General features: G+C 43.1%; 1 protein-coding gene across 1 annotated transcript in view; it reads left to right on the top strand.

Annotated features, from left to right (window-relative positions):
- The window catches only part of LOC126285005 (glucose dehydrogenase [FAD, quinone]-like), a 65,629-nt gene that overhangs the window by 20,776 nt on the left and 30,091 nt on the right, over positions 1-14,762 (top strand). The window lies entirely within an intron of this gene.

The raw sequence follows: 14,762 nt of genomic DNA, 5'->3' as shown, positions 1-14,762 counted from the left end.
GCTGAACATCTGTCCGCAACTATCGGAGGTTGCCAGAGGCTGAGTATAACAGACATTGTTTCAGAACACGGCCGTGGTGTCTGTGGAGTGTTACTCAAAACATTTTGACCTAATTCGGAACGATAGGGTGGCCTTCAGGCTTGCTTAAGTTAGAGGTTGCCTGTTAGATTATATGGGAGTACATGTACATCGATTGGCCGACCTCGATTTTCTAGATTTTCCTTACAAAACATTTCTAGCTTCTCTATACCCCACATTTTCGTTGAGAGAGGACAACAATTGTATTGAAATTTGCAATAGTTTTAATTTTCGGTTTCAAATGGCTCTAAGCACTATGTGACTTAACATCTGTGGTCATCAGTCCCCTAGACTTACAACTACTTAAACCTAACTAACCTAAGGACATCACACACATCCATGCCCGACGCAGGATTCGAACCTGCGACCGGAGAAGCATGGCGGTTCCGAACTGAAGAGCCTAGAACAGCTCGGCCACAGCGGCCTGCTTTCCGGTTTCGATCTCCATCATCTTCAGACCTACGTAGTTGCGTCTTACCTGTATCCCAACCTCACATAAGAATACTGTGTTCTGATGTGTGATTCTGATACTGACAACAACGTGCTGACGTAACTACTTAGCTCTGAAGATGATCAGCGGGCCGGAAATACGGACGTGGTATGAATAATGAACGACACATTATAATTGTTTTAGGCTTTTCTATTCTTTTATTGTATTCGTTAGTAGCTGGAGGGAGCGCATAGTGGTTTGTACTCGTAAGGTAAATAACTAAACTGTCACTAATAGCGATTCCTTTATGCTTACTTAAGTTCTATATTTATTTATAAGTCGAGTGGAAACTAACAAATAATGAATCATAGTTTTTAATAATAATAGCTCTCTTTAGTTGATACATATAATTGATATGCTTCTTCTTTAAACAAAAAATATATGCCTCAATAATCTGTTCAATCTCTAGAAATGAACAAATTACTTTATTTTCGTTAACGTGCTTTGCAGTTTTGTGCCAAACGTAAATGCACTATGAATACTGACATTTTCGGCGGTCGTGGTAGACTAGTGCTGCATTTCTCCAGCTTTTTCTTTATCTGGGGCACAACAAAGTTCGTTTGAAACTTCTGCAACACCTCCGCATGTGGCTTTTTGCTGGATCCAAAAATGAAAACACATAAAAGTTTTAGAGTTGAATGCAAATAACATATAATTATTATGATAGGATACACTTTTAAATGCGTGCAATCACGTACAGTGGTGAGCGATTTCTCGTAAGGTGGGTTACATCAAGAGACGATGTGCTGACAATGCTTTTGAGTTCTGAACGTTTCATCTGAGGAAGATTAGAAGTCATTAAAAATCTCACGACACGCCCGACACGTATTCGTGACCCACTAATGTGTCGTGACACGAGGGTTGAGAAATGGTCGTCTGATGGGTAGAGCACTAGACTCCGAACTTTAAAGTACCGTGTCCAATCCTGGAGAGGGGTGACGATTTTTCTCATTCCAGCCTCTCCATTGTGGTCCCAGGTCCACTCATCCTGGACTCAAAGGAGTACCGGGGATCATTCCCAATGAGGCGAAGGTAATGGGCTAGCTACTGGCCCCCTACTAGCGCCGCGGTGAAGGAAGGCTGTACTCCACCTGCAGGGAGGCCAATAGCCCGGTCGCTGGCTGTTGCCATCTGTCTTTTTTACCCACAATTTCATGAGAAGATGAACTAGAAGTAAAACGATATTTCTTTTGCTAAACAAAAATATATATGAATATTTGTTAAACAACAGTTCTACCTGCTTTTAAATATAGAATTTAAAGAAAAATATAGTTGTGAGCATCGAGAACCACATTCCATCCTTTATAAACATCTGAATATCCCTAACCAGAGAATAACTCTAACCGGCGTGAATATTGTCCTGTTGTTTTGTCTCATATGATTAACAATGTACTTATTTCATGCAAAGGCTGTGTAACAAGTACTCATCAGTCACGGTTCCTAATCCTAGCTTCGAATAAGGAACGGTGTCACAGCGCCCATGCCCATGTTGATCTCTTCACTATTTGTCATATGTAAACGGGCGAGGGGTGGGGGGGGGGGGGGGGAGGTGAGAGGGGAGGATCACTTGTGTGACAGTGGCACCTGTATCCCACAGCGAAGTGGTAATTTCAAATGGCTTTGTTGTTCAACTGTTATTGCTTTCCAGCAGTGAACTGGCGAGTGACCGCTCTGCCGTTTTTTATTCGTTGATGCGAACTCCGGTAGTCAAGGACTATACCCGTCATCAACAGGTATTTCCCATGACGGCGACTGTGTTTGCTCTGTCAAAGTCTCTCCGCCTTTGAGAAAAATTAATGATACAGAGATGCTGCTTCAAGTAGCGTATGTACTGCGTTAGAGCACTGTAACACTCGCAATTCTAAAAACATTTCCTAGGTGCAGATATCACAACATTGTGACTGTAACTGATTTGGTGAGGCCCCAGTGATATTAATATAGAGCGCAACACAATTGTAGGGTCGGTTTTTTGAAACTCTGCAAATGTCTACCAATGCGACGCAAAAGTTTGAAATCGATTTTGTTGTTAATAAATCATCAACATTATGGCCAATGCTGACCTTCCTTGTAATTTTACTGATGTTTTACTTGATGACTTTCCGTCAGTTACTACGAACTGGATCTCACGACTCCAGTCGCACAACTGAGAAACGATACCCCATAAGCACATAACTTGATTAGAAGTCTTTGTGAGGAACGGTGTCAAAAACCTTCTAGAAATCTAAAAAAATTGAGTTGATTTGACATATGCTGTCGATAGCACTCACTACTTCGTGACAATGAAGAGCTAGTTGTGTTTCATAATAACGATTTTTTCTGAATTCTTATCGTTCCAACACAGCAAATTTTCCATTATCATATAAAAGTCGGCGTTAGTAATATGGGTCTGTAATTCAGTGGGATACTCTGAAACGTCCCCTTAGAAAAGTTATACATGACTGTGCTTAAACTGAGACTCAATATTTTTTAGCTCGACGCAGTCTGACTTTCTATGATCGCTACAAAAGAATGGCCCTGACTAACATTAATATTTGTATCATTCTACTTCAAATATCTTTAAAAATAAATGTTTTAAGTACAAAATTAATCACTAAAATACGTGTACTGTAGCGCTAAACTGTGCTTCTTTTTGTAAGACAATCTCTGTGGAAGTGTCGTAGTTATCGTCCTCTGAAAGCTAAGTTCTGCAGCAGTCAATGTACTTACCTCATGATAAACAAAAGTGAAATGCTTTGCGTATAGATATGTTAGTTATTACTCTTATTGCCGTGATGAAGAAATTACTGTGCTGTAACGTATTGTGCTAGAGAAAAGGCTGTCTCATTGTAGCTATTCCACAAAAGTTACTACTAAAACATTTTTTACAGAAAAACTGTGTAGGTATAAAACAGAAACACCGAAAAGCAACATTGTGAATTGTCACTCATTAGTAGCATCGTGATAAAATCGTGTATCTGTCACATAAACTAACCACTGTGTCATCTGGTATCCCACAGAAAGTACTTTAAATCCAGAATGTATTTTCAAGTAAACCAAATGTTGCATTAAAATCTCATTAGCAGTACTGGTAAATGTTCTAAGTATGTGAGTCTTGTAGTCGTTAAGTAATCGTGCAACTAACAAGCAAGAACGTACACACACACAATAACACTGTGTCGTCTGTTCACAATAACAATTCATTCGTAATATATGTTTAAATAAGTTCTCTTTGTTCTTGATTGGATATTTAACTTCAAACATTGTTGCATGTTAACAGATCTAAGTCTGACAAAGCATACTAGTAAAGTGAAAAGTTATATGGCAAAGACAAAGTTAAAAAGCAGATTATCTTTCAATAAACTGTTTTATGTGTGAAATGTAGTGTAAGCTCTTTCTAGTACGCAGAGTTTCAACTTCAACGCAATTATCATGTGGTATACGTCGGATTCTGTAAGGTCCATTGTAAACTAGAAAGAATTTGTGACTCAACTGTTTCTTCTTATGTGACAATGAATGAGCTTTATTGAGAACTTTCTGACCAATATATAATTTATTTCCATTTGCTTTACCGTGTAGTTTTCTCCTTTTGTCTGCTGCAGAATTTATATTTTTAATAGCCAAATCAGTTATGTCTTTGTGTCGAAGTTTATGTGTATTCGGAAAAGGTACAAGCTCTCTGATTCTGTTCGGTGGTTCTTCATTCTTCAGTACAAGAATAGGTGGTAAAGCAGTGGAGTCATGAGGCATTTCATTCAGCACATTTGAAATAAGTGTAAATGTCTGTCCCAATGCTGTATGTAAGTAGGCTGTTTAGATTATTTTTTATTTGTAACGCCACGTAGCGCTCTGTATGAAAATCACTGGCTGTGCTGTGTGCAGTCTGTGGCTGGTTTGCATTGTTGTTCGCTATTGTAGTGTTGGCAGCTGGATGTTAACAACGCGTAGCGTTGCGCAGTTGGAGGTGAGCCGCCAGCAGTGGTGGATGTGGGGAGAGAGATGGCGGAGCTTGGGAATTTGTAAGACTGGATGTTATGAACTGCTATATACATTATGACTTTTGAACACTATTGAGGTAAATACATTGTTTGTTCACGTGTGGTGTCTAACGTCCGAATATTTTGTTCCATTGTGTCTAACTTTTGAAGCGTTTGTTGTGTTTGTCTCTGATTTTGTTCCATTGTGTCTAACTGTTGCTGTGTTTGTCTCTGGTGTTGTTCCATTGTGTCTAACTTTTGAAGATTTGGTTCCATTGTGCATTACGTTTGAAGCTTTTGTCCCATTTGTTGCATTAATTGTAATAACAATGCACTGGTGTCTGAAACATGTTCCTTAGTGCTATTCAGCAATGCATTTGAACTAGCAATATTCGCATATTGAAAAGCAGAAAATGTGTCTTGACTTATTTGAGAAAACGGCGAGGACGCAAAACATGAATCTACAGTATCTGCATGATTGTTTCCAGTCATTTCGGATTCCTGAGGCAAGCTGTTGCCAACCGATCGATCGATAATGCTTCCCAGCTCACTAATTGTTTCACTGCCTGCACCATTATTTGCAGCCCGCTCCATTGCCCTATGCACAATTACCAAATAACTACTTTGAACATTAGTTAATTCACTCGGCGGCGCTAACACACGGCTTTCGTCTTCACTGTCATATCTCAGTTTACTTTGGAGCCTAGTATTACGTTTTTCACACGCCATTATTGTCACAATATTTCACAAGACAACTCAGAAAAACACAATTTGAAGATGAAAACAAGAAAACACATTAACATAAAATTGAAAATAATATCTCGTTAATTGGAAGCGCTGCTGCGAAATACTTGGTGCAAACCTACATGCATGCCACAACTGTTTTACTGTACAAGAATGAAAAACTACAAATACAAAGGAAATTCTCTCTACAATTACGCGCTAGCAATAAACAAAGGCTCCACTAATTGCACAAACTACAAGAAAAAACCAGAAGATTCAAGTGAGGTATCTTCGGCTAAGTGTCGACATATGAAACGTCCCCTTAGAAAAATTATACATGACTGTGCTTAAACTGACACACAATAGTTTTTAGCGCAACGCAATCTGACTTTCAATAATCCCTACAAAAGAATGGCCCTGACTAACAAAAACCTATACGTTTCACAAATCACTTGCTTCACAAAAATCTTCGTTACTCGCACTACTGCAATACAGCGAGCACCACTACTGCCAGCTAAATAAAAGATTCAAACTACGGAAGGCACTGACTACTGATAGGTATAGTTAGCAAATGAAAGATTTGGATAGAGAACAAACAATGTATTTACCTCAATAGTGTTCAAAAGTCATAATGTATATAGCAGTTCATGACATCCAGTCTTACAAATTTCAAAACTCCGCCATCTCTCTCCCCACATCCACCACTGCTGGCGGCTCACCTCCAACTGCGCAACGCAACGTGCTGTTAACATCCAGCTGCCAACACTACAATAGCGAACAAAAATGCAAACCAGCCACAGACTGCACACAGCACAACCAGTGATTTTTATACTGAGCGCTACGTTGCGTTACCAATTTAAAAAATCTAAACAGCTTACATACAACTCCAATTTCCTTTTCTTGGTATTGGTATGACCTGTGCAAGTTGCGAACCTTTAGGTACTGATCTTTCGATTACCAAGCAGTTGTATTTGATTGCTAAATATGGAGCCATTGTATCCGCATACTCCGAAAGGATCCTGACTTGTATACAATCTGGACCGGAGGCCTTGCTTTTATTAAGTGATGATTGATGTAGCTGTTCCGCTACATCAAAGATACCTACTTCTAATTAACATATCGGCAGTTGTTCTTGATTCGAATTCTGAAGTGTTACAGAAATAAAAGCAATACCCTGTATGAAACAGGTTGAAAGGTAAATGTCCATCCGTCACGACAATTAAGAGTAGTCTGCAGAGTGTAGAAGTACGTACACGAAATAGTAGGGACACTAAGCGGGTAATTACTTCCACCACAAACACATATATTGGGAAAGGTAGATGTAGAACGCTAGTAGGATAATAGTTTAAGGTTATCACGATTTAAGATTCATGATATCTAAGAGATCACCCCACAAAAACTATTTACAGTTTATATGGACCCACAGCCCTTCAGAATTTGAGGAACGACATGTTCCACTTGTTTTGCTGAATTTATTTGAGAGCGCGATTTCAACATGTGTGCCATTTTCAAGTGGTAACTGTAACCACATACAAGTACTGAAAGGCAGATCAATTATGTGAATACGTTCCCTTCGTAAAAACTTACGAAAGTCTAATTACATTTTTTTAAAAGTTTTACCAATCTCTGCTTCATTCTGAAATACGGCAATGTATATCTTGACTGTTAAAGTGACGTCATGTGCAACCGTATTCACATACTTTCGGATACGATGTGAAATATGTAAATTTGGTTGGAAATGAGATGAATGTTCTCATGAATCGTCTAATACAGCGAGGTGCCAAAGTCATTGAATAGCGATATGCACATCGCGCACACTAGGTATAAAATGGCAGTGCTCTGGTGGAGCTGTCATTTGTGCTCAGACGATTCGCGTGAAAGTTTTCCGACGTGATTATGACCGCACGACAAGAAATACAGACTTCGACCTCGGAATGGTAGTTGGAGCTAGACGCGTCGGACGTTCCGTTTCGGAAACCGCCAGGGAATTCAGTGTTCCGAGATCCAGAGTGTTAAGAATGTGCCGAAAATACCGAATAATCAGGCATTACTTCCCACCACGGACAACGCAGTGGCCGACGGCCTTTACTTAACAATGGCATTTGTACTGAGTTGTCTGCGCTAACAGATGAGCGCCACGGCGTGAAATAACCGCCGAAATCAATGTGAGACGTACGACGAACGTATACGTCAGGAGAGGCTGCGGAGTTTGGCGTTAATGGGCGATGGCAGCGGACGACCGATGCGAGTGCCTTTGCTAGTAGAACGACATCGTCCTGGGCTCGTGACCATATCGGTTGGGCCTGTTTCAGATGGCAAGAGCTGATGGTAGGGTTCGAGTGTGTCCGGGACCACACGAACCCATTGACCAGGTTGTCAACAAGGTATCGTGCAAGTTGGTGGTGGCTCCATAGTGGTGAGGCCTGTGTTTACATGGAATGGACTGGATCCTCTGGTACAAGGCATTTGCTGCCTTTCGACAATGGAATTTTAGTGGATGACAGTGAGCCGTGTCACTGGGCTACAAGAGTTCGCGACTGGTTCGAAGAACATTCGGGATAGTTCGCGCGATTTGATTTAGCCACAAGATTGCCCGACATGAACCCTATCGAAAATTTATGGGACATAATGAAGAGGACAGTTCGTACACGAATGCCTGCATCGGCAGTTCTTCCGCTATTATGCGTGGCTATAGGGGCAGCGTGGCTGAGTATTTCTGCAGGCCTCTTCCAGTGACTTGCCGAGTTCCTTCTTTGTACAGGTGCTGCACTACTGCGGGCAAAAGGAAGTCCGACAAGATAATAAGCTGTATCCCTTGACTTCTGTCACCTCATTGTAGATAATGGTGCCGTCGTGACGGTAAAGCAATAAATTGTAATGTGATAGTTAGGAGGGAAATGTTTTCACTTACAAGAATATCTACATCTACATCTACATTTATACTCCGCAAGCCACCCAATGGTATGTGGCGGAGGGCACTTTACGTGCCACTGTCATTAACTCCGTTTCTTGTTCCAGTCGCGTATGGTTCGCGGGAAGAACGACTGCCGGAAGGCCTCCGTGCGCACTCGAATCTCTCTAATTTTAGATTCGTTATCTCCTCGCGAGGTATAAGTAGGGGGAAGCAATATATTCGATACCTCATCCAGAAACGCACCCTCTCGAAGCCTGAACAGAAAGCTACACCGCGATGCAGAGCGCCTTTCTTGCAGGGTCTGCCACTTGAGTTAGCTAAACATCTCCGTAACGCTATCACGCTTACCAAATAACCCTGTGAATAAACGCGCCGCTCTTCTTTGGATCTCTTCTGTCTCCTCTGTCAACCCGACCTGCTACGGATCCCACACTCATGAACAATACTCAAGTATAGATCGAACGAGTGTTCTGTAAGCCACCTCCTTAGTTGATGGACTACATTTTCTAAGGACTCTCTCAATGAATCTCAATCTGGCACCCGCCTTACCAACAATTAATTTTGTATGATCATTCCACTTCAAATCGTTCCGTAGAAATACTCCCAGATATTTTACAGAAGTAACTACTACCAATGTATGTTCCGCTATCATGTAATCGTACAATAAAGGATCCTTCTTTCTATGTATTCCCAATACATTACATTTGTGTATGTTAAGGGTCAGTTGCCACTCCCTGCACCATATACCTATCCGCCGCAGATCTTCCTGCGTTTCCCTCCAATTTTCTAATGCTGCAACTTCTCTGTATACTAGAGCATCATTCGTGAAAAGCCGCATGGAACTTCCGACAGTATCTAATAGGTCATTTATATATACTGTGAAAAGCAATGGTCCCATAACACTCCCCTGTGGTACACCAGAGGTTACTTTACCGTCTGTAGAAGTATTTCACTTTGAGTAAGCAAAAAGTAATTTGTGACATTTGACTTAGCACACTTTCGTTTAACCACGGAAAAAAAAGGAGTTCATGTCCAGCTGCCTCCAACATCATCCGCTCCCGGTTTTGCAACAGAACTCTCCTAGAACAGGGTCACTTCCTAACTGTAAATCATAAGGACGCTCTGACTGCTCCTGGCTCAAAGATCAATTATTCGTTCGTACGACACGTGAACTGCAAAGATACCAAGATTGACAATAATAAATAGAATCGAACGACAGCTCTTCCGTTCACTTGTATCTCACACACACACTAAGGTTACCGTGATTTTCCTAAATCGTTTCAGGCAAATGCCGGGATGGTTCCTTTGAAAGGGCACGGCCGATTTCTTTCCCAATCCTTCCCTAACCCGAGCTTGCACTCCGTCTCTAATGACCTCGTTGTCGACGGGACGTTAAACACTAACCACCACCACAGACTAAGATTACGGCGCACACAGGGATAAAGTGATAACACCAAATACATGCCGACGTTAATATAGGACACATTAACTACGAAAAAGTACACACCAATATAAAATTAAAAGTGAAGCTCTTTTATTAATTTCACTAAAATCCGACTCGACACCTTCACTCACAAGGAAGCGTTAGGCTTAGCTAAGTCTTGGTAATACCCTTAGAAACTTTGAGTCGTCCCTGGCAACTGTAACCCGAAACTATACATCTTCCCGTCTTCTACCGAATAGATGTCCTTTCTGCCACTCTCCCCACCCCTCACCCCCCTCCCCGCGGCCGACTTGAGTGGCTGAGCGGTTCTAGGCGCTACAGTCTGGAGCCGCGCGATCGCTGCAGTCGAAGGTTCGAATCCTGCCTCGGGCTTGGATGTGTGTGATGTCCTTAGGTTAGTTAGGTTTAAGTAGTTCAAGTTCTAGGGGACTGATGACCTCAGCAGTTAAGTCTCATAGTGCTCAGAGCCATTTGAACCATTTATTCCCCCCCCCTCCCCTCCATCTTTCCAATCGTAAATTAATTACAGTGAGTTCCATTCTGTGAATTATTTTGCACTTTGAAAATGGAGTCTCTTCATTTTACACTGATTCACTTAGAATTCCCAACCACTTCCTTCGGGGGAATTGTTCACTGCGTTTACGCTACGCCACCGCAGTGAGCATTCACTGTTTCCCTTCGGTCCGGCCACGTCAGTAACACTCACTGTCAACGCTACTTACCTGCTCCCGTACGATTTTGATTGGCTATCTCACAAAAACCGTTTTAACCTAGCTCCCATTGACCATTCGGCTCAGTTCTGCGCCAGAGCCGTGATAGATCCGCCACATGAGTTTACGCCAAGGCTCTAGACCAAAAACGGCAGTTACTACTTTTCAAAACAAACCAAAACCTTTCAGCTAGCGCCCCATATACGTTTTTGGCGTTCACAAATTGCCTCGGGCCTCGAAATTCCCGGATCTGCTATGGCTTCATAACTACTGCAGGTGTGGCATAGCCTTCACATGAAATATTGACGTCGACGAGGTTACTCTGCTGTAACTGACATTTCCTCTCTTGCTGTAATCAAGCGCATGCATAACCCTGCCTTCTGGTTTTACGATATCGTTGCGCAATACGCACCTCTTTCACCGGCGACCGTTAGCCAGAGCGATGTTGTTTTCCTGGCAACAGAGGTGCGGCCGCTGTCCATAGCTTTCTTCATTCACCTTTACATCTACATCTACATCTACATGACTACTCTGCAATTCACATTTAAGTGCTTGGCATAGGGTTCATCGAACCACAATCATACTATTCCACTCCCGAACAGCGCGCGTGAAAAATGAACACTTAAACCTTTCTGTTCGAGCTCTGATTTCTCTTATTTTATTTTGATGATCATTCCTACCTATGTAGGTTGGGCTCAACAAAATATTTTCGCATTCGGAAGAGAAAGTCGGTGACTGAAATTTCGTGAAAAGGTCTCGCCGCGACGAAAAACGTCTTTGCTGTAATGACTTCCATCCCAACTCGCGTATCATATCTGCCACACTCTCTCCCCTATTACGTGAGCTGCCCTTTTTTGCACCCTTTCGATGTCCTCCGTCAGTCTCACCTGGTAAGGATCCCACACCGCGCAGCAATATTCTAACAGGAACCTTTAAAGGAAGAATTATGGATACTGAGTTAAAACGCAGCGTCCGATTAAGATCCTATAGTTCTTAACGCACTTCGTGGTCGTCATTGCAAGTTGTAGCAGTTAACACTCCAAAACTGTACAAATTCGTAAGTATCCTTCGTGGAATTAATAATTCCCGTAACCGTCTCAATGGAATACGTCGTGGGTTATGAAATTCTGCTCACATTTCTCTGCCAATGGAAATATGAGCTTCCTGATTTATGGGAAACTAAGCACTCGGAATGAAATTAGTCATTAGCTGTGCGCCGGTGGATAATTACCAGTGGCACATTAAGCTCTCGAAACAGAGCCAAGAAATAACGTGAAACCTCGTTTAGCAATCTACATTACTGGCCATTAAAAATGCTACACCACGAAGACGACATGCCACAGACGCGAAATTTAACCGACAGGAAGAACATGCTGTGATATGCAAATGATTAGTTTTCAGCGCATTCACAAAAGGTTGGCGCCGGTGGCGACATCTACAACCTGCTGTCATGAGAAAAGTTTCCAACTGATTTCTCAAACACAACCAGCAGTTGACCGGCGTTGCCTGGTGAGACGTTGTTGTGATGCCTCATGTAAGGAGGAGAAATGCGTACCATCGCGTTTCCGACTTTGATAAAGGTCGGATTGTAGCCTCTAACGATTGAGGTTTACCGTATCGCGACATTGCTGCTCGGGTTGGACGAGATCCAATGACTGTTAGCAGAATATAGAATTGGTGGGTTCAGGAGGGTAATACGGAACGCCGTGCTGGATCCCAACGGCCTCGTATCACTGGCAGTAGAGATGACGGGCATCTTATCCGCATGTCTGTAACGGATCGTTCAGCTACGTCTCGATCCCTGAGTCAACAGATGGGGACGTTTGCAAGACAACAACCATCTGCACGAACAGTTCGACCACGATTGCAGCAGTATTGACTATCAGCTCGGAGACCTAGGCTGCGGGGACCCTTGACGCTGCATCACAGACAGTAGCGCCTGCGATGGTATACTCAACGACGAACCTGGGTGCACGAATGGCAGAACGTCATTTTTTCGGAAGAATCCAGATTCTGTTTACAGCATCATGATGGTCGCATCCGTGTTTGGCGACATCGAGGTGAACGCACATTCGAAGCGTAAATTCGTCATCACCCGGCGTGATGGTATGGGGTGCCATTGGTTACACGTCTCGGTCACCTCATGTTCGCATTGACGCTACTTTGAACAGTAGACGTTACATTTCAGATGTGTTACAACCCGTAGCTCTACCCTTCATTCCATTCCAGCGAAACCCGACATTTCAGCAGGATAATTCCTGACCGTTTGTTGCAGGTCCTGTACGGGCCTTTCTCGATACAGAAAATGTTCCATTGCTGCCCTGGCCAGCACATTCTCCAGATCTCTCACCAATTGAAGACGTTGGTTCAATAGTGGCTGAGCAACTGGCTCGTCACAATACGCCAGTCACTACTCTTGATGAACTGTGGTATCGTGTGGAAGCTGCATCGGCAGCTGTACCTGTACACGCCATTCGACCTCTGTTTGACTCAATACCGAGGCGTATAAAGGCCGTTATTACGGGCAGAGGTGGCTGTTGTGGGTACTAATTTCTCAGGATCTATGCACCTAAACTGCGTGAAAATGTAATCACATATCAGTTGTAGTATTGTATATGTGTCCAATGAATACTCGTTTATCATCTGCATTTCTTCTTGGTGTTGCAATTTTAATGGGCAGTAGAGTACCTCGTTGAAGATACTCTACATTCTCCAAAATATCTCTTCTGATACTGTGCTTTGGAAGAAATGACACATTGGTAGTTCGATTTAACAACAGCTTCAAAGATATACGGGGTGAACATGAATAAAACTGACAAACTGGAGTTACCGATTCCTGATTGTAAATGCAGGAAAAAAGGCCCTACGAACATATTTAAAGAAATGGACTGTGTGCATGCAACGACAAGAGATCGTCCCAGAACACAGAACAGTGTTGCATCGTATGAACGTCACAACCGATGCTCAAAGTGGTCTCCATGTGATGTAATGCTCGCGTTCACGCATTACATCGTGGATTTCCGCACTCTTTAGTAGGTTCCGGCCGCTCTCCGAATAACTTGACAGGCGTCGTGAACACCCTGTTGAGGCGTCTACACACCAGGAAGTGGTCCAGCATACACGAACGCTTTTCAGATGCCCCAAGAGGTAAATATTCAGGGGTTTCAGTCAGGTGATCTAGTAGGCCTTGCTACTGGACCTCCATGTCCCATCCAAAGTGCGGAGAAGATGTTGCTGAGGTGTCAGCATACTGTAAAGCTCCGTCATGCAGAAACCACATGACCTGTCCTATGGCCAAAGGCACATTCTCATGCGGCCGAGGCAAAGTATTCTGCAGGAAGTACAGATACGTACCTCCTTTCAGGCGATGTGGAATAATATCCAGTCCAATTACGTAATCGCCAAGAATACCTGCCAATACACGATAGTTGAGGCGATGTGATAAGACGCCCTAAATATTCCCCAAGGACTGTCTGTAGCCCAAAGATGGCGATTGAGCAGATCGATAATGCCACTTCTGGTAAAAGTTGCTTCGTGGGTAAAAGGAATTGCTGTAAGAAATCCCATAATTGTGATGGTCGGGTGCAAAAAGCATCGACAAAATCCTTCCGGAATATCATCGACAAAACCCTTCCCTTAGAGGGAGATCCGCTGTTGATAATCTTTGCACTCTTTGAAGGTGATACAGATGGTAGCGATAGTCGTACAGGATACACGTAACTGTGCTTTCTCTTACACCATATTGGCGAGTAACTTGGCTGGAGTTTATTCAAGGGTTCGTCTCAGTATCCTGCAGAACCCGGTCCTCCAAGTCTGGTGCACCCACAGTCGTCCACCTCCATGCACACTCGTCTGATTGAAAGAAGGGCTTGAAATGTTGTGTGGTGTTGTTGGTGTCTGTCAGGGTACTTGTTTTGGTATATCAGTGCTGCCTCTCGACCGATTCCATCAGCTTGGTCGTACACAAATACCACCTCGGCTTATTCCCGATATGAATACCCAACCATGCCGCTGCTTAAAGTAGGCTGCGTCAATCACACAACCTGCAGTATACGCGGATCACACGACACGTGGTCAGAAGAACATTCATTTGCGAGCGTCTAGCATGCCGACGATGCATTTGCGGGCAAATGTTCATAGGACCGTTTTTCCCCCATTTCCAATCAGGATGTCACGCATCATCTAACAATCGTCAGTGTTCATACTGTAGCCGACCGGTGTGGCTGAGCGGTTGTGGGCGCTACAGTCTGGAACCGCGCGACCACTACGGTCGCAGGTTCGAATCCTGCCTCGGGCATGGATGTGTGTGATGTCCTTAGGTTAGTTAGGTTTAAGAAGTTCTAACTTCTAGGGGACTGATGACCTCAGATGTTATGTCCCACAGTGCTCAGAGCCATCTGAACCCATCCATTATCCTGTATATTTGCTCCACTTCAGTGTTCAAAAATGT

The sequence above is a fragment of the Schistocerca gregaria genome, chromosome 1 (genome assembly GCF_023897955.1).
Source record: "Schistocerca gregaria isolate iqSchGreg1 chromosome 1, iqSchGreg1.2, whole genome shotgun sequence".
NCBI lineage: Eukaryota > Metazoa > Arthropoda > Insecta > Orthoptera > Acrididae > Schistocerca > Schistocerca gregaria.
This window is presented reverse-complemented; position numbering and strand designations above follow the sequence as displayed.